Below are 20,108 nucleotides of genomic sequence, written 5' to 3'. Positions count from 1 at the left end.
AGAAACTATCAAACTCTTAGAGGAAAACATAGGCAGAACACTCTATGACATAAATCACAGCAAGATCTGTTTTGAATCACCTCCTAGAGAAATGGAAATAAAAACAAAAATAAACAAATGGGACCTAATGAAACTTCAAAGGTTTTGCACAGCAAAGGAAACCATAAACAAGACCAAAAGACAATCCTCAGAATGGGAGAAAATATTTGCAAATGAAGCAACTGACATAGGATTAATCTCCATAATTTATAAGCAGCTCATGCAGGTCAATAACAAAAACACAAAAAACCCAATCCAAAAATGGGCAGAAGACCTAAATAAACATTTCTCCAAAGAAGATATGCAGGTTGCCAACAAACACATGAAAGAATGTTCAACATCATTAATCATTAGAGAAATGCAAATCAAAACTACAATGAGATATCATCTGACACCAGTCATAATGGCCATCATCAAAAAATCTACAAACAATAAATGCTGGAGAGGGTGTGGAGGAAAGGGAACACTCTTGCACTGCTGGTGGGAATGTGAATTGGTTCAGCCACTATGGAGAACAGTATGGAGGTTCCTTTAAAAATTAGAAATAGAACTACCATATGACCCAGCAATCCCACTACTGGGCATATACCCTGAGAAAACCAAAATTCAAAAAGAGTCATGTACCAAAACGTTCATTGCAGCTCTATTTACAATAGCACGGAGATGGAAAGAACCTAAATGCCCATCATCAGATGAATGGATAAAGAAGATGTGGCACATATATATAATGGAATATTACTCAGCCATAAAAAAAATGAAATTGAGCTATTTGTAATGAGGTGGATAGACCTAGAGTCTGTCACACAGAGTGAAGTAATTCAGAAACAGAAAGACAAATACCGTATGCTAACACATATATATGGAATTTAAGCAAAAAAATGTCATGAAGAACCTAGGGGTAAGACAGAAATAAAGACACAGACCTACTGGAGAACAGACTTGAGGATATGGGGAGGGGGAAGGGTGAGCTTTGACATGGCGAGAGAGAGGCATGGAAATATATACACTAACAAACGTAAGGTAGATAGCTCGTGGGAAGCAGCCACATGGCACAGGGATATCTGCTCGGTGCTTTGTGACCACTTGGAGGGGTGGGATAGGGAGGGTAGGAGGGAGGGAGACACAAGAGGGAAGAGATATGGGAACATATGTATATGTATATGTATAACTGATTCACTTTGTTATAAAGCAGAAACTAACACACCATTGGAAAATAATTATACCCCAATGAAAGATGTTTAAAAAACAAAAAAATAAAAAGTAAAATAAAAAAAAGAAAATCAGAAATGAAAGAGAAGACATAACAACTGACAACACAGCAATGCAAAGAATCATAAGAGACTACTATCAATAATTAAACACCAACAAATTTGATAACCTAGATAAAATGCACACATTTCTAGAAATATATAACCTACCAAGTTTGAATCAGGAAGAAATAGAAAATGTGAACAGACTTATAACAAGTAAAGGGATTGAAATACTAATTTCCCAACAAAGAAAAGCCCAGGAGCAGATAGTTTCACTGATAAATTCTACCAAACATTTAAAGAAGTATTAACAGCAATCCTTATCAAACTCATCCAAAAAATTGAAAAGGGATCAAACTCAGTTTACAAGGCCAACATTATATTGATACCAAATCCAGATAAGGACACTGTGAGAAAAAACAAACAAACAAACAAAAAACCACAGGCCAATATCCCTGATGAATATAGATGTAGAAATTCTCAACCAAAAATTAGCAAACTGAATTCAGTAAGTCTTTAAGTATTATACAATTTACATTCCCACCAACAGTGCAGGAGGGTTCCCTTCTCTCTACACCCTCTCCAGCAGTTATTGTTTGTAGATATTTTGATGATGGCCATTCTGACCGGTGTGAGGTGATACCTCATTGTAGTTTTGATTTCCATTTCTCTAATGATTAGTGATGTTGAGCATCCTTTCATGTGTTTTCTGGCAATGTGTATACCTCTGGAGAAATGTCTATTTAGGTTGTCTGCCCATTTTTGGACGGAGATGTTTGGTTTTTGATATTTAGCTGCATGAGCTGCTTCTATATATTGTAGATAAATCCTTTGTCAGTTGCTTCAAATTCAAATATTTTCTCCATTCTGAGGTTTGTCTTTTCGTCTTGTTTATACTTTCCTTTGCTGTGAAAAATCTCCTAAGTTTCATTAGGTCCTATTTGTTGATTTTTATTTTTATTTCCATTTCTCTAGGAGGTGGGTCAAAAAGGATCTTGCTGTGATTTATGGCATAGAGTGTTCTGCCTATATTTTCCTCTAATGGTTTTATAGTGTCTGACCTTACATTTAGGTCTTTAAACCATTTCGAATTTATTTTTGTGTATGGTGTTAGGGAGTGTTCTAATTTCTTTCTTTTGCATGTAGCTGTCCAGTTTTCCCAGCACCATATATTGAAGAGGCTGTCTTTTCTCCATTATATATCCATGCCTCATTTAATAAAGATAAGGAGAACATATGTGGTTGGGTTTATCTTGGGGCTTTCTATCCTGTTCCATTGATCTATATTTCTGTTTTTGTGCCAGAACCATACTGTCTTGATAAATGTAGCTTTGTAGGATAGTCTAAGTCAGGGAGCCTGATTCCTCCAGCTCCGTTTTTCTTTCTCAAGATTGCTTTGGCTATTCGGGGTCTTTTGTGTTTCCATACAAATTGTAAAATTTTTGTTCTAGTTCTGTGAAAAATGCCACTGGTAATTTGATAGGGATTGCATTGATTGTTTAGATTTCTTTGGGTAGTAGAGTCATTTTCACAATGTTGATTCTTCCAATCCAAGAACGTGGTATATCTCTCCATCTTTTTGTATTTTCTTTAATTTCTTTCATCAGTGTTTTATAGTTTTCAGCATACAGGTCTTTTGTCTCCTTAAGTAGGTTTATTCCTAGGTATTTTATTCTTTATGTTGCAATGGTAAATGGGAGTGTTTCCTTAATTTCTCTTTTAGATTTTTCATCGTTAGTGCATACATATGTAAGAGATTTCTGTACATTAATTTTGTATCCTCTTACTTAAACAAATTCAATGATTAGCTCTAGTTGTTTTCTGGTAGCATCTTTAGGATTCTCTATGTATAGTATCATTTCATCTGTAAACAGTGAAAGTTTTAATTCTTTTCCGATTTGAATTCCTTTCATTTTCTTCTCCGATTGCTGTGGCTAAAACTTCCAAAACTATGTTGAATAATAGTGGTGAGAGTGGGCAATCTTGTCTTCTTCCTGATCTTGGAGGAAATTGTTTCATTTTTCATCATTGAAAAAGATGTTGTCTGTGGTTTTGTGATATATGCTTTTTATTATATTGATGTAGGTTCCCTCTATGCCTATTTTCTGGATAATTTTTATCATAAATGGGTGTTGAAATTTGTTGAAATCTTTTTCTGCATCTATTGAGATCATCATATGGTTTTTATCCTTCAATTTGTTAATATGGTGTATCACATTGATTGATTTGCATATACTGAAGAATCCTTGCATTCCTGGGATAAACCACAATTCATCATGGTGCATGATCCTTTTAATGTGCTATTGGATTCTGTTTGTGAGTATTTTGCTGAGGATTTTCAAATCTATGTTCATAAGTGGCATTGACCTGTGGTTTTCTTTTTTTGTGACATCTTTGCCTGTTTTGGGTATCAGGGTGATGATGGCCTTATAGAATGAGTTTGGGAGTGTTCTTCCCTCTGCTATGTTTTGGAAGAGTTTGAGAAGGATAGGTGTTAGCTTTTCTCTAAATGTTTGATAGAATTCACCTGTGAAGCCATCTGGTCCTGGGCTTTTCTTTGTTGGAAGATTTTTAATCCCAGTTTCAATTTCAGTGCTTGTGATTGGTCTGTTCATATTTCCTATTTTGTATTGGTTCAACTTTGTAAGGTTGCACTTTTCTAAAAATTTGTCCACTTTTTCCAGGTTGTCCATTTTATTGGCCTATAGTTTCTTGTAGTATTCTCTCCTGCTCCTTTGCATTTCTGCAGTGTCAGTTGTTACTTCTTTTTCGTTTCTAATTCTGTTGATTTCAGTCTTCTCCCTTTCTTTCCTGATGAGTCTGGCTAATGATTCATGAATTTTGTTTATTTTCTCAAAGAACCACTGTTCAGTTTTATTGTTCTTTGCTATTGTTTCCTTCATTTCTTTTTCATTTATTCCTCATCTGATTTTTATGATTTCTTTCCTTCTGCTAAGTTTGAGTTTTTAAATTCTTCTTTCTCTAATTGCTTTAGATGTAAGGTTAGGTTGCTTATTTGAGGTTTTTCTTGTTTCTTGGGTGAGGATTGTTTTGATAAAAATTCCCTCTTAGAACTGCTTTTGCTGCATCCCATAGGTTTTGGGTCGTCGTGTTTCCATTGTCATTCCATTTTAGGCATTTTTTGATTTCCTCTTTAGTTTCTTCAATGATCTCTTGGTTATATAGTAGTGTATTGTTTAACGTCCATGTGTTTGCACAGTTACAATTTTCTTAAATTTACCAAGGCTTGATTTGTGACCCAAGATATGATCTGTCCTGGAGAATATTCCATGAACACTTGAGAAGAAAGTGTGTTCTCCTTTTTTGGGGATAGAATGTCCTATAAAGATCAATTTACTCCATCTTGTCTAACGTGTCATTTTAAGCTTGTGTTTGCTTATTTTTTATCATTTTGGATGATATGTCCATTGGTGAAAGTGGGGTGTTAAAGTCACCTATTATTGTATTACTGCTGATTTCCCCTTTTATGGCTGGTAGCATTTGCCTTATGTATTGAGGTGCTCCTATGTTGGGTGCATAAATATTTCCAATTGTTATATCTTCTTCGTGGGTTGATCCCTTGATCATTATGTAGTGTCATTCTTTGCCTCTTGTAATAGTCTTTATTTTAAAGTCTATTTTGTCTGATATGAGTACTGCTACTCCAGCTTTCTTTCTTTTGATTTCTATTTGCATGGAATATCTTTTCTATCCCCTCAGTTTCAGTCTGTATGTGTCCCTAGGTCTGAAGTGGGTTTCCTGTAGACAGCATATATACATGTCTTGTTTTTGTATCCCTTCAGCCAGTCTATGTGTTTTGGTTGGAGCATTTAATTCATTTACATTTAAGGTAGTTATAGATATGTATGTTCCTATTACCATTTTCTTAATTGATTTGGGTTTGTTATTGTAGGTGTTTTCCTTCTTTTGTGTTTCCTGCCTAGAGAAGTTCCTTTAGCATTTGTTGTAAAGCTGGTTTGATGGTGCTGAATTCTCTTAAGTTTTGCTTGCCTGTAAAGATTTTAATTTCACCATTGAATCTGAATGAGATCCTTGCTGGGTAGAGTAATCTTGGTTGTAGGTTTTTCCCTTTCATCACTTTAAATATGTCTTGCCACTCCCTTCTGGCTTGCAGCGTTTCTTCTGAAAGTTCAACTGTTAACTTAAGGGGATTCCCTTGTATGTTATTTTTGCTTTTCCCTTGCTGCTTTTAATATTTTTCCTTGTATTTAATATTTTATAGTTTGGTTAATATGTGTCTTGGCATGTTTCTACTTGGATTTATCCTGTGTAGGGTTCTCTGCACTTACTAGACTTGATTGAATATTTCCTTTCCCATGTTAGGGAAGTTTTCAACTATAATCTCTTGAAGTATTTTCTTAGACTCTTTCTTTTTCTCTTCTTCTTCTGGGACCCCTATAATTCACATGTTCGCACGTTTAGTGCTGCCCCAGAGGTCTCTGAGACAGTCCTCAATTCTCTTCATTCTTTTTTCTTTAATGTGCTCTGTGGCAGTTATTTCCACTATTTTATCTCCCAAGTCACTTATCTGTTCTTGTACTTTAGTTATTCTGCTATTGATTCCTTCTAGGGAATTTTTAATTTCATTTTGTGTTGTTCATAACTGTTTGTTTGCACTTTAGTTTTTCTAGGTCCTTGTTAAAGGTTTCTTGTATTTTCTCCATTCTATTTCAAGGATTTTGGATCATCTTTATTATCGTTACTCTGAATTGTTTTTCAGGTATACTGCCTGTATCCTCTTCATTTTTTTGGTCTGGTGGGTTTTTATCTTGCTCCTTCATCTGCTGCATATTTCTCTGTGTTCCTATTTTGTTTAACTTACTGTGTTTGGGGTCTCCTTTTTGCAGGCTGCAGGTTCGTAGCTCCCATTGTTTTTATTGTCTGCCCCCACTGGGTGAGGTTGGTTCAGTGACTTTTTTAGACTACTTTGTGGAGATACTGGTCCCTGTGTTCTTGTGTGTGTGGCTGGATCTTGTCCTTCTCCTTCTGGTGGGGAGGCCCATGTCCAGTGGTGTGTTTTTGCATGTCTGTGAACTTAGTATGATTTTAGGCAACCTCCCTTCTAATGGGTCGGGCTGTGTTCCTGTCTTGCTAGTTGTTTGGCAAGGGGTATCCAGCACTGGATTTTGCTGGCCATTTGGTAGGCCTGGGTCTTAGTGTTAAGAAGGAGATCTCTTGTAGAGTTCTCACTGTTTTGTTTTACTTGGAGTCAGGAGGTCTCTGGTGGCCCAATGTCCTGGACTTGGCTCTCCCACCTCAGAGACTCAGATCTGATACCCAGCTGGAACAGCAAGACATTGCCAACCACATGACTTGGAAGAAACGGAAGAAGAATCATGAACAGATATAACCTCAAACCAAATGGTAAAAGGAAAACTAAACAGACAGTATCACAGAAAGAAACATACACACACACACACACACTCTTAAAAAAAGTAAACAAACAACAACAACAAAAAAGAACAGTGAGAACCATAGGATAAATTGTGAAAGCAAACCTAAACAGACAAAAATCACACAAAGAAACATATACATACACCCTCACAAAAAGATAAAAAAGGAAAAAAATATAAAATATATTAAAATAAATAAAATAAAAAAAGAAGATGGCAACGAAGCCAATAAACAAATCTACCAATGATAACATGCACTGAAAACCAAACTAAGATTAACATAAAAACCAGAAACAAATCAGAAGCAGAAAGCAAACCCCAAGTCTACAGTTGCTCCCCAAAATCCACCACCTCAGTTTGAGGAACATTCATTGTCTATTCAGGTATTCCACAGATGCAGGGTTCTTCAAATTGATTGTGGAGATATAATCTGCTGCTCCTGAGGCTGAACAGAGAAATTTCCCTTTCTCTTCTTTTTTCACACAGCTCCTGGTGCTCAGCTTTGGTTTGGGCCTGCCTCTGAATTTTGGCTGGCCTCAGGCTTCTGTTCCCCACCCAGAAAGGAGGGAGTTAAAGCAGTGGTTGATTAGGACTGTCTTGCTCACTCAGTTCGGGGAGAGGGAGGGGTACGGTAGTCATAATTGGAATGCAGGTCGAGCCTGTGGCAGTAGAGGCCAGCATAACATTGCAACAGCCTGAGGCATGACGTGTGTTCTCCCAGGAAAATTGTCCCTGGATCTCAGGACCCTGGCAGTAGCATGCTGCACAGGCTCCTGGGAGGGGTGGTGTGGATAGTGACCTGTGCTTGCACAGAGGATTATTGGTGGCAGCATAAGCAGCCTTAGCATTTTATGCCCGTCTCTGGGGCCCAAGCTGATAGCCGTGGTTTGTGCCCATCTCTGGAGCTTGCTTACACAGTGCTCTGCCTTCTGTGTGCACAAAGAGCAGGAATCCCCTCTCCTCACACACCCAGAGACCATGGTATTTTGCTTCTTTGGCAGGTCCAGACATTATCTTTGACTCCCTCCCAGTTAGCTGTGGTGCACTAACCCACTGTAGGCTGTCTTCATGCAGCCAACCCCAGTCCTCTCCCTGGGGTCTGAGTTCCAATGCCCAAGCCTCAGCTCCCAGCCCCCACCTGCCCAAGTGGGTGAGCAGACAAGCATCTCAGGTTGGTGAGTGCTGGTCATCACCAATTGTCTGTGCAGGAATATCTCTGTTTTTTCCTCTGCACCCCTGTTGCTGCACTCTCCTCTGTGGCTCTGAACCGTCCCCCCACCCACCCTCCATCCCCACCAGTGAAGGGACTCCCTAGTGTGTGGATACTTTTCCTCCTTCACAGCTCCCTCCAGAAGTGTGGTTCCCATCCCTATTCTTTTGTCTTTGTTTTTTTTTTTCTTTTGCCCTACACAAGTATGTGGGGATTTTCTTTCCTTTTGGGTAGTCTGAGGTCTTCTTCCAGTGTTCAGTAAATGTTCTATAGGAGTTGTTCCACATGTAGATGTATTTCTGATGTATTTGTGGGCAGGAAGGTGATCTCAATGTCTTACTCCTCCACCAACTTGAAGGTCTCCTGTACGCTCTCACTTTAATGTGGAATCTAAAAAAGCTTACCTTATAGAAATATAAAGTTCATACAGTCAAATGAATAAGTTCTGGTGTTCAAACATATGTCATTGTGACTATTATTAATTAACAGTACTATATTATATACTCGAAAGTGTTAAGAGAGTAGACCTTAAAAGTATTGCTACCAGAAAAAGGTAATTATGTGAAGGGATGGAGAAATTAACTAACTCTATTGTGGTTTCACAATCTATAGAGGTATCATATCATCACTTTTTACTCCTTATACTTACATATGTTTTATGTCAATAATATCTCAATGAAACTGATGAAAATATGTAGCCTATATAAATATTGAAAGTTCAGAGAGATATAAAAATAAAATAATAATTATAGGCAATATTTTTATATTGTTTACCTGATGTCAGATAGTGTTCTAAGTGTTTTCCATAAATGAGATCATTCAATCTTCAATCATCCTTACTATTATTTTCCCATTTTACAGGTAAGGAAACAAGCTCATGGAAGTGAAGTCACCTGCTCACAGTCATATAGCTAGAAAATGGTGAAGTTGGGATTTGAACCCAGCAGTCTAGTTTTATAGTCTGACTCTTAATCATAAAACAAATCACAAATGCAGGGACCACATAAGTGTGCTCTCTGGTTTCAGACTGCCTGGGTTTCAGTTCAAGCTCTGACATTTGCCAGTTGTGTGAAATCAATCAAATTACCTCATTTGTCTGTGCCTTGGTTTCCTCATGTGTGAAATAGAGATAATAATAGCACATACCTCAAGGGGCTGTTGAAAACCATCAATGAGATAAAGCATATATGTATGCCAAGGCTTCCTCTGACACACAATATGTTCAATAAATGCTACCTACCTGAGCATATAGAGAAAGAGGAGCAAAGAACAGAACTTTGTGGGACTTCTATATTTGGGAACGGCAGAAGCCAATAAAGAAGGATAGTCAGAGATTTCGAATATGGTGGACTAGAAGGATGTGAGCTCACTCCCTTCTTATAAGAACATCAAAAATCACAACTAACTGCTGAACAACCATTGGCAAAAAATGCTGGAACCTGCCAAAAAAGATTCCCTACAACAACAGAAAAAGAAGAAGCCACAGTGAGATGATAGGAGGGGTGCAATCACAATAAAATCAAATCCCATACCTGCCAGCTGGGCGACCCACAAACTGGAAAACAATTATACCACAGAGGTTATACCACAGGAGTGAAAGTTGTGAGGCACATGTCAGGCTTCCCAGCCTGGGGGTTCAGCAAGGGGAAGAGGAGTCCCCAGGGAATCTGCTTTGAAGGCCAGAGGGGTTTGATCACAGGACTTCCAGAGGACTGACAGAAACAGAAACTTCACTCCTGGAGGGTGCACACAAAGTCTCATGTGCACAAGCATCCAGGAGAAAATGCAGCGACCCCATAAGTGACTGGGCCAGACTTATCTGCTAGTATTGGAGAGTCTCCTGCAGAAGCAAGAACTACAATACAGCAGCCTGTTGAATGGAAACTGCAATCACAGAAAGTTCAACAAAATGAGGTGGCAGAAGAATATTTCCCAGATGAAGGAACAAGATGAAACCCCAGAAGAACAACTAAATGGAGATAAGCAACTTTCCAAAAAAAGAATTCAGAATATTGGTAGTGACAATGATCCAAGACCTTGGGAAAAGAATGGAGGCAAGGATCAAGAAAATGCAAGAAATATTTAAGAAAGACCTAGAAGAAGGAAAGAACAAATAAACAGAGATGAACAATACAATAACTAAAATGAAAAATACACTAGAAGGAATCAATAGCAGAATAAGTGAGATAGAAGACTGGATAAGTAACCTGGAAGACAGAATGGTGGGAATCATTGCCATGGAAAAGATACAGAAAGAAGAATGAAAAGAAATGAAAACATTCTAAGAAAACTCTGGGACAACATTAAACGCACCACCATTCACATTAGAGGAGTCCCAGAAGGAAAAGAGAGAGAGAAAAGACCTGAGAAAATATTTAAAAAGATAATAGCTGAAAACTTCCTTAAAATGGGAAAGGAAACAGTGACCTAAGTCCAGAAGGCGCCCAGGAAGGATAAACCCAAGGAGGAACACGTGGAGACACATAGTAATCAAATTGAAGAAAACTAAAGTCAAAAAATATTAAAAGCAACAAGAGAAAAATGACAATTAATATACAAAGGAACTCCCATAAGGTTATCAGCTGATTTCTCAGTAGAAACTCTGTAGGCCAGAAGGGAGCAGCACGATATATTTAAAGTGATGAAAGGGAAGAAGCTACAACAAAGAATACTCTACCCAGTAAGGCTGTTATTCAGATTTGAGGGAGAAATCAAAAACTTTACAGAGAAGGAAAAGCTAAGAGAATTCAGCACCACCAGACCTGCTTTGCAACATATGCTTAAAAGAGCTACTCTAAGCTGAAAAGAAAAGACCACAACTAGAAACAAGAAAATTGGGAATGGAAAAGCTCACCAATAAAGGCAAACATAGAGTAAAGGTAGAAAATCATCCACACACTAATATGATATCAAAAACAGCAATTCTGAGGAGACCACAAATGCAGGATATTGGAAATGCATTTGAAATTAAAAGGCCAGCAATTAAAAATATATATTTTTTATATATAGACTGCTATATCAAAACGTCCTGGTAACTGCAAACTGAACATCAATAGTAGATACACACACACAGAAAAGAAAAATGAATCCAAAGAAAACACTAAAGTTAGACATCAAATCACAAGAGAAGAGAACAAAAGAGGAAGAGAAGAAAAAAGACCTGCAAAAACAAATCCAAAACAAGTAACAAAATGGCAATAAGAAAATACATATCAATTATTACCTTAAATGTAAACAGATTAAATGCTCTAATCAAAAGCCATAAACTGGCTGAAGCGATACAAAAACAAGACCCATATATATGCTGTCTACAAGAGACCCAATTCAGATCTAGGGACATATTCAGACTGAAAAAGAGGGGATGGAAAATGGTATTCCATGCAAATGGAAAGCAAAAGAAAGCTAAGTAGCAATACTCATATCAGATGAAATAGACTTTAAAATAAAGAAAAGTTACAAGAGACAAAGAAGGACTCTACATAATGATTAAGGGATCAATCCAAGAAGAAGATATAACAATTGTAAATATATGTACACTCAACATACGAGCACCTCAATATATAATGAAAATATTAACAGCTATAAAGGGAGATGTTGACAGTAACACAGTAATAGTGGGGGATTTAACCCCCATTGTCATCAATGGAAAGCTGATCCAGACAAAATCAATAAGGAAACACAGGCTTTAGATGACACATTAGACCAGATGACTTAATTGATATTTATAGAGCATTCCATCCCAAAGCAGCAGAATACACATTCTTCTCATGTGCATGTGGAACATTCTCCAGGATTGACCACATGCTGGGCCACAAACTGAGCCTCAGTAAATTTAAGAAAATTGAAAACATATCAAGCATCGTTTTCAACCACAATGCTATGAGATTAGAAATAAACTACAAGAAAAATAAAACTGTAAAAAACACAAACACATGGAGGCTAAACAATATGCTACTAAACAACTAATGGATCACTGAATAAATCAAAGAGGAAATCAAAAAATACCTAGAGACAAATGAAAACTAAAACTAAACCTATGGGATGCAGCAAAACAGTTCTAAGAGGGAAGTTTATAGCAATACAATCTTACCTCAGGAAACAAGAAAAAAATCTCAAATAAACAACGTAACCCTACACCTAATGCAACTAGAGAAAAAGCACACACACACACACAAACAAGCTAAAGTTAGTAGAAGCAACGAAATCATAAGAACAGAGAAGAAATAAATGAAATAAAGGTGAAGAAAGCAATAGCAAAGATCAATGAAACTGAGGGAGGAGTCAAGATGGAGGAATAGGAGGACACATAATTCGTCATTCCTCATAAGTACATCAAGAGTACATCTGCAAATGGCACAATTCTGGGGACTTCCCTGGTGGTCCAATGGGTAAGACGCCACACTCCCAATACAAGGGGCTGAGGTTAGATCCCTGGTCAGGTGACTAGATCCCACATGCCACAACTAAAGATCCCACATGCCGCACCGAATATCCCACATGAAGCATCAAAGATCCCACATGAAGCATCGAAGGTCCCACATGCTGCAACTAAACAAATGGGGCCTAATTAAGCTTAAAAGCTTTTGCACAGCAAAGGAAACCATAAACAAGACGAAAAGGCGACCCACAGAATGGGAGAAAATATTTGCAAATGAAGCAACTGACAAAGGATTAATCTCCAAAATTTACAAGCAGCTCATGTAGCTCAATATCAAAAAAACAAACAACCCAATCCAAAAATGGGCAGAAGACCTAAATAGACATTTCTCCAAAGAAGATATACCAGATTGCCAACAAATACATGAAAGAATGCTCAACATCATTAATCATTAGATAAATGCAAATCAAAACTACAATGTGATATCATCTCACACCTGTCAGAATGGCTATCATCAAAAAATCTACAAACAATAAATGCTTGAGAGAGTGTGGAGAAAAGGGAACACTCATATGCTGTCGGTGGGAATGTAAATTGATACAGCCACTATGGAGAACAGTATGGAGGTTCCTTAGAAAACTACAAATAGAACTACCATACGACCGAGCAATCCCACTACTGGGCATATACCCTGAGAAAACCATAATTCAAAAAGAGTCATGTACCACAATGTTCATTGCAGCTCTATTTACAATAGCCAGGACATGGAAGCAGCCTAAGTGTCCATCGACAGATGAATGGATAAAGAAGATGTGGCACATATATACAATGGAATATTACTCAGCCATAGAAAGAAACGAAATTGAGTTATTTGTAGTGAGGTGGATGGACCTAGAGTCTGTCATACAGCGTGAAGTAAGTCAGAAAGAGAAAAACAAATACTGTATGCTAACACATATATATGGAATCTAAAAAAAAATGGTCATGAAGAACCTAGGGTCAAGATGGGAATAAAGATGCAGACATACTAGAGAATGGACTTGAGGGCATGGGGAGGGGGAAGGGTAAGCTGGGACAAAGTGAGAGAGTGGTAGTGTATATATGGACATATATACACTGCCAAATGTAAAATAGATAGCTAGTGAGAAGTAGTCACATAGCACAGGAAGATCAGCTCGGTGCTTTGTGACCAGCTAGAAGGGTGGAAATGGGAGGGAGGGAGATGCAAGAGGGAAGAGATATTGGGTTATATGTGTATGTATAACTGATTCACTTTGTTATAGAGCAGAAACTAACACACCATTGTAAAGCAATTATCCTGCAATAAAAATGTTAAAAAAAAAAGAAAAGACAACACTCAGAATGGGAGGAAATATTTGCAAATGAAGCAACTGACAAAGGATTAATCTCAAAATATACAAACAGCACTTGCAGCTCAATATTAAAAATAACAAACCACCCATTCAAAAAATGGGCAGAAGACCTAAATAGACATTTATCCAAAGAAGACATAGGGATAGCCAACAGACACATGAAAAGATGCTCAACATCACTAATTATTAGAGAAATGCAAATCAAAACCACAATGAGATATCATCTCACACCAGTCAGAATGGCCATCATCAAAAAATCTACAAACAATAAATGCTGGAGAGGGTGTGGAGCTAAGGGAATCCTCCTACATTGTTGGTGGGAATGTAAATTGATACAGCCAGTATGGAGAACAACATGGAGGTTCCTTAGAAAACTAAAAATAGAACTATCATAGAACCCAGAAATCCCCTTACTGGACTTATACCCAGTGAAACCATGATTCAAAAAGTCACATGGACCCCATTGTTCATTGCAAAACTATTTACAATAGCCAGGACATGGAAGCAAACTAAATGTCCATCAACAGGGGAATGGATAAAGGTGTGGTACATGTATACAATGGAATGTTACTCAGCCATAAAAATAATTAAACTGTGTCATTTGTAGAGACGTGGATGGACTTCGAGTCTGTCATACAGAGGTAAGTCAGAAAGAGGAAAAGAAATATCACATTAACGCATATATGTGGAATCTAGAAATATAGTGTAGATGATTTATTTGAAAAGCAGAAGTAGAGACACAGAGGTATAGCACAAATGTATGGATACTAAGTGGGAAAGGGGGGTGGGAGGAATTGGGATATTGGGATTGACATATATACACTACTGATACTATGTATAAAATAGATAACTAATGTGAACCTACTGTATAGGTCAGGGAACTCTATTAGATGCTCTGTGGTGACCCAAATGGGAAGGAAATGCAAAAATGAGGAGATATATGTATACGTATAGCCAATTCACTTTACTTTACAGTAGAAACTAGCACAACATTTTAAAGCAACCATACTCCAATAAAAAGTTATTTAAAAAAACTATTTGATTTATGACCAGTTGAAAACATTTGATGTTTGGGCATGGAGATAGGAGAGAGAGAGGAACAGGGATAAACTGCGAACAGAGCTATTGTTTATTAAACTTCAACTAAATGCCAGGCATTCTATATATAGTGCTTAATTCTCAGACCCCTAAAATTAGTTGTTGTTACCGCAAATTAGAAAACTGAGGCTCAAATATGAGAGATTTTATCCCAAGTCAAACAGCTGGTAAATTAAAGAGCAATTTGAATTCATGCCTGTTTGATTCCAAAACCTATGCTCTTTGCTCTAATCTATACTGTCTCTAGATACCTTACATAGATGTCATTAATCAATTTGGCCTTTAGTGTGACAAAAAATTTTGGAGATAACCAATGCCAAGACCAGGTGCTACTCTTCATCCTAATGGAAAAGAGAGAAATAAATAACTAAAGCAAAAATGACTGAACAGGGCTTCCCTGGTGGCACAGTGGTTGAGAGTCCGCCTGCCGATGCAGGGGACACGGGTTTGTGCCCCAGTCCGGGAAGATCCCACATGCTGTGGAGCGGCTAGGCCCGTGAGCCATGGCCGCTGGGCCTGCGTGTCCGAAGCCTGTGCTCCACAACGGGAGAGGCCACAACAGTGAGAGGCCCGTGTACTGCAAAAAAAAAAAAAAAAAAAAAAAAAAAAAGACTGAACAGAAAGATTAAAGGAAATAGTCATTGAAGAGTGTTCATATATCCACTAGATACCAATTTTTTAACCTCATAATGTCAATCAAGCAGACACTTAGCAGATGATCATTATATACAGGAGCCACACGTGGCATGGCAGAGAAAAAAAGGGAATCTACAGTCTAATGTGAATCTACAGTCTAATGTAAGTAGGAAGCAGGGGAGAGGGGAAAGGATTAGGAAAACTAGGTAAGAGCTGTATTACTATGGTCCGTAAGGTAGAATATAACCCCAAACAGCCTGAGTATTCCATCACATGCAGAGTACTCTTTCCTTTTTGCTTAAAGGACAACATTCCAGGCATAGAAATGAGGTTTTGTTCAAGTGAAGAGTATTCAAGGGCATGACGCCTGTAGCCCTTTGCACAGGTGTTGCCTTGCAAAGCCCTTGGCTTGAATTCTTACCTTTCTAAAAATAAATGCTAATTATTATTAAAAAATAATTCATGTTTTTTACAAAAAAACAATGTTGAAATATGGAAAATAAGAAGAAAATATTACCTTCCACTATTTCTCCGTGGCATGTATACACACACACACACATACCAGTACACATGTAGTACATATAGTGATCATTATATATTTATTTATTTATTTATTTATAGGATCATATTAGATCCATTGTTCCAAAATCAGCTTAAAAAAACACTTACCATACTTAACTTCTAAGGGCAAGTCTCGAGACAACTTTCTTCCTAAAAGTAAAAGAAACCGTGTTGTATATAAATTTTTTAAGAAATCAATGAAACTAAAAGATGGTTCTTTGGAAAGATAAACCAAATTGAAAACCTTTAGCCAGTCTCATCAAGTAAAACAGGGAGAGGACTCAATAAAATTAGAAATGAAAAAGGAGAAGTTACAACTGACATAACAGAAATACAAAAGATCATAAGAGACTACTACAAGCAACAGTATGCCAATACATTGGACAACCTGGAAGAAATGGACAAATTCTTAGAAAGGTACAGTCTCCCAAGACTGAACCAGGAAGAAATAGAAAACACGAACTGACCAATCACAAGTATTGACATTGAAACTAATTTTAAAATTCCCAGCAAACAAGAGTCCAGGTCCAGATGGCTTCACAGGCGAATTCTTCCAAACGCTTAGAGAACAGTTAACTATTGCCCTTCTGAATCTGTTCCAAAAAATCACAGAGGAAGAAAAACTTCCAAATGCATTCTATGAGGCCACCATCACCCTGATAGCAAAACTGACAAAGATACTACAACAAAAAGAAAATTACAAGCCAATATCCCTGATGAACATTGATGCAAAAATCCTCAACAAAATACTAGCAATCTGAATCCAAAAATACATTAAAAGGATCATACACCATGATCAAGTGGGTTTTATCCCAAGGATGCAAAGATTTTTCAACATCTGCAAATTAATCAGTGTGATACACCACATCAACAAATTGAAGAATAAATGCCATATGATCATCTCAATAGACGCAGGAAAAGCTTTTGAAAAAATTCAACCCACATTTATGATAAAAACTCTCCAGGGCTTCCCTGGTGGCGCAGCGGTTGAGAGTCTGCCTGCTGATGCAGGGGACACGGGTTCATGTCCCAGTCCGGGAGGATCCCACATGCCGCGGAGCGGCTGGGCCTGTGAGCCATGGCTGCTGAGGCTGCGCATCCGGAGCCTGTGCTCTGCAACGGGAGAGGCCACAACGGTGAGAGGTCAGCATACCGAAAAAAAAAAAACTCTCCAGAAAGAGGGCATAGAGGGAACATACCTCAATTTAATAAAGGCCATATATGACAAACACACAGCTAACATCTTACTCAATGGTGAAAAGCCAAAAGAACTTCCTGTAAGATCAGGAGGAAGACAAGGATGCCCAGTCTCACCACTATTATTCAACATAGTTTTGGAAGTCCTAGCCATGGCAATCAGAGAAGAAAAAGAAATAAATGGAATTCAAATTGGAAAAGAAGTAAAACTGTCACTGTTTGCAGATGACATGATACTATACATAAAAAATCCTAAAGACACTACCAGAAAACTACTAGAACTCATCAATGAATTTCATAAAGTTGAAGGATACAAAATTAATGCACAGAAATCCGTTGCATTTCTATACACTAACACCAAAAGATCAGAAAGAGAAATTAAAGAAACAATCCCATTTACCACTGCATTAAAATAAATAATAAGTAAAATACTTAGGAACAAACCTACATAAGGAGACAAAAGACCTCTACTCTAAAACCTGTAAGACACTGATGAAAGAAATCAAAGACAACACAGATGGATGGGAAGAATTAATATTGTCAAAATTACTATACTACCCAAAGCAATCTACAGATTCAATGCAATCTCTATCAAACTACTAATGGCATTTTTCACAGAACTAGACAAAAAATCTTAAAATCTGTATTGAGACACAAAAGACCCCAAATAGCCAAAGCAATCTTGAGGAAGAAAAATGGAGCTGGAGGAATCAGGCTGCCTGACTCCAGACCATACTACAAAGCTACAGTCAGCAAAACAGTATGATGCTGGCACAAAAACAGAAATACAGATCAGTGGAACAGGATAGAAAGCCCAGAAATAAACCCACACACTTATGGTGAATTAATCTATGACAAAGGAGACAAGACTATACAATGGAGAAAAGACAGTGTCTTCAATAAGTGATGCTGGGAAAACTAGACAGTTACATGTAAGAAAATAAAAGTAAAACACTCTTTAACACCATACACAAAAATAAACTCAAAATAGTTTAAAAACCTAAATGTAAGACCACACACTATAAAACATTTAGAGGAAAACATAGGCCAGAACACACTCTGCCATAAATCGCAGCAATATCTTTTTTGATTCATCTCCCAGAGTAATAGAAATAAAAACAAAAATTAAAAAATAGGACCTAGGGCTTCCCTGGTGGTGCAGTGGTTGAGAGTCCACCTGCCGATGCAGGGGACACGGATTCGTGCCCCGGTCCGGGAAGATCCCACATGCCGTGGAGCGGCTGGGCCTGTGAGCCATGGCCACTGAGCCTGCGCATCCGGAGCCTGTGCTCCACAACGGGAGAGGCCACAACTGTGAGAGGCCCGTGTACAGCAAAAAAAAAAGGACCTAATTAAACTCAAAAGCTTTAGCACAGCAAAGGAAAACATAAACAAAACGAAAACACAACCAACAGAAGAGGAGAAATTATTTGCAAACGATGCGACCGACAGAGGATTAGTCCCAAAATTTTACAAACAGCTCATGCAGCTTAGTATCGTAAAAACAAACAACCCAATCAAAAAATGGGCAGAAGACCAAAAGAGACATTTTTACGAAGAAGACATACAGATGGCCAAGAGGCGCATGAGAAGATGTTCAACATTGCTAATTATTAGAGGAATGCAAATCAAAACTACAATGAGATATCACCTCACACCAGTCAGAGTGGCCATCATCAAAAAATCTACAAACAATAAATGTTGGAGAGGGTGTGGAGAAAAGGGAATCCTCCTACACTATTGGTGGGAATGTAAATTGGTGCAGCCACTGTGGAGAACAGAATGGAGGTTCCACAACAAACTAAAAATAGAGCTACCATATGATCCTACAATCCCACTCCTGGGCATATATCCAGAGAAAAACATGTTCCCAAAGGAAGCATGCACCCCAATGTTCATTGCAGCACTATTTACCATAGCCAAGACGTGGAAGCAACCTAAATGTCTATCAACACAGGGATGGATAAAGAAGATGTGGTACATATATACAATGGATTATTACTCAGCCATTAAAAAGAATGAAACAATGTCATTTGTGGCAAAATGCATGAACCTAGAGACTGTCATACTGAGTGAAGTAAGTCAGAGAAATACAAATATCGTATGACATCACTTATATGCGGGGTCTAAAATAAATGATACAAATGAACCTATGTACAAAACAGAAACAGACCCACAGACTTAGAGAATGAACTTATGGTTACAAAGGGGGAAGGATGGGGGGAAGGATAGTTAGGGAGTTTAGTATTGACACATACACACTGCTACATTTAAAATGGAAAACCAACAAGGAACTATGGAATAGCCCAGGGAACTCTGCTCAGTATTATGTGACAACCTAAATGGGAAAAGAATTTGAAAAGGAATGGTTACATGTATATGTATAGCCAAATCACTCTGCTGTACACCTGAAACTAGCACAACATTGTTAATCAACTATACTCCAATAGAAAATAGAAAATCTTTAAAAACTAAAATCCCTTTTCCAAAAAAAAAAAAGAGGAAGGTGATACTATCACAAAAGGAAATAGAAAATTCTCAATAAGCAGAACCATGACAGCCAAGAGAAGCGTTTGATAATGTAGTGTAGTAGTTCAGACCACAACCCCAGGGTATGTCTACCTGGGTTAAGTTCCAGATCTGCTATTTGCATTGGTTACATGACACTGAGCAGGTTACAATCCTAAATATGCCTCAATGTCTTTATACATAGAGGACACCAATAGTATCTACCTTAAAGGCTACTGTGAATATTAAATACATTAATGCATGCAGAGCACTTATAACAATGTTTGACACACAAGAAGCTCCTGAAGAATGTTGGCTTGTATTATTTCCAGAATGAGGGGAAGATTTCCCTAAAGAAGTCTGGTAGTGCTTGTGAAATGAAGAAGTAGACTGAACTAAGAGAAACTTACCTTTTAAGTGTGTATCTCTTCAAATCCATCCCCT

This window comes from Globicephala melas, chromosome X (assembly GCF_963455315.2).
Source record: "Globicephala melas chromosome X, mGloMel1.2, whole genome shotgun sequence".
Lineage (NCBI taxonomy): Eukaryota > Metazoa > Chordata > Mammalia > Artiodactyla > Delphinidae > Globicephala > Globicephala melas.
Note: the sequence above shows the minus strand (reverse complement) of the source record.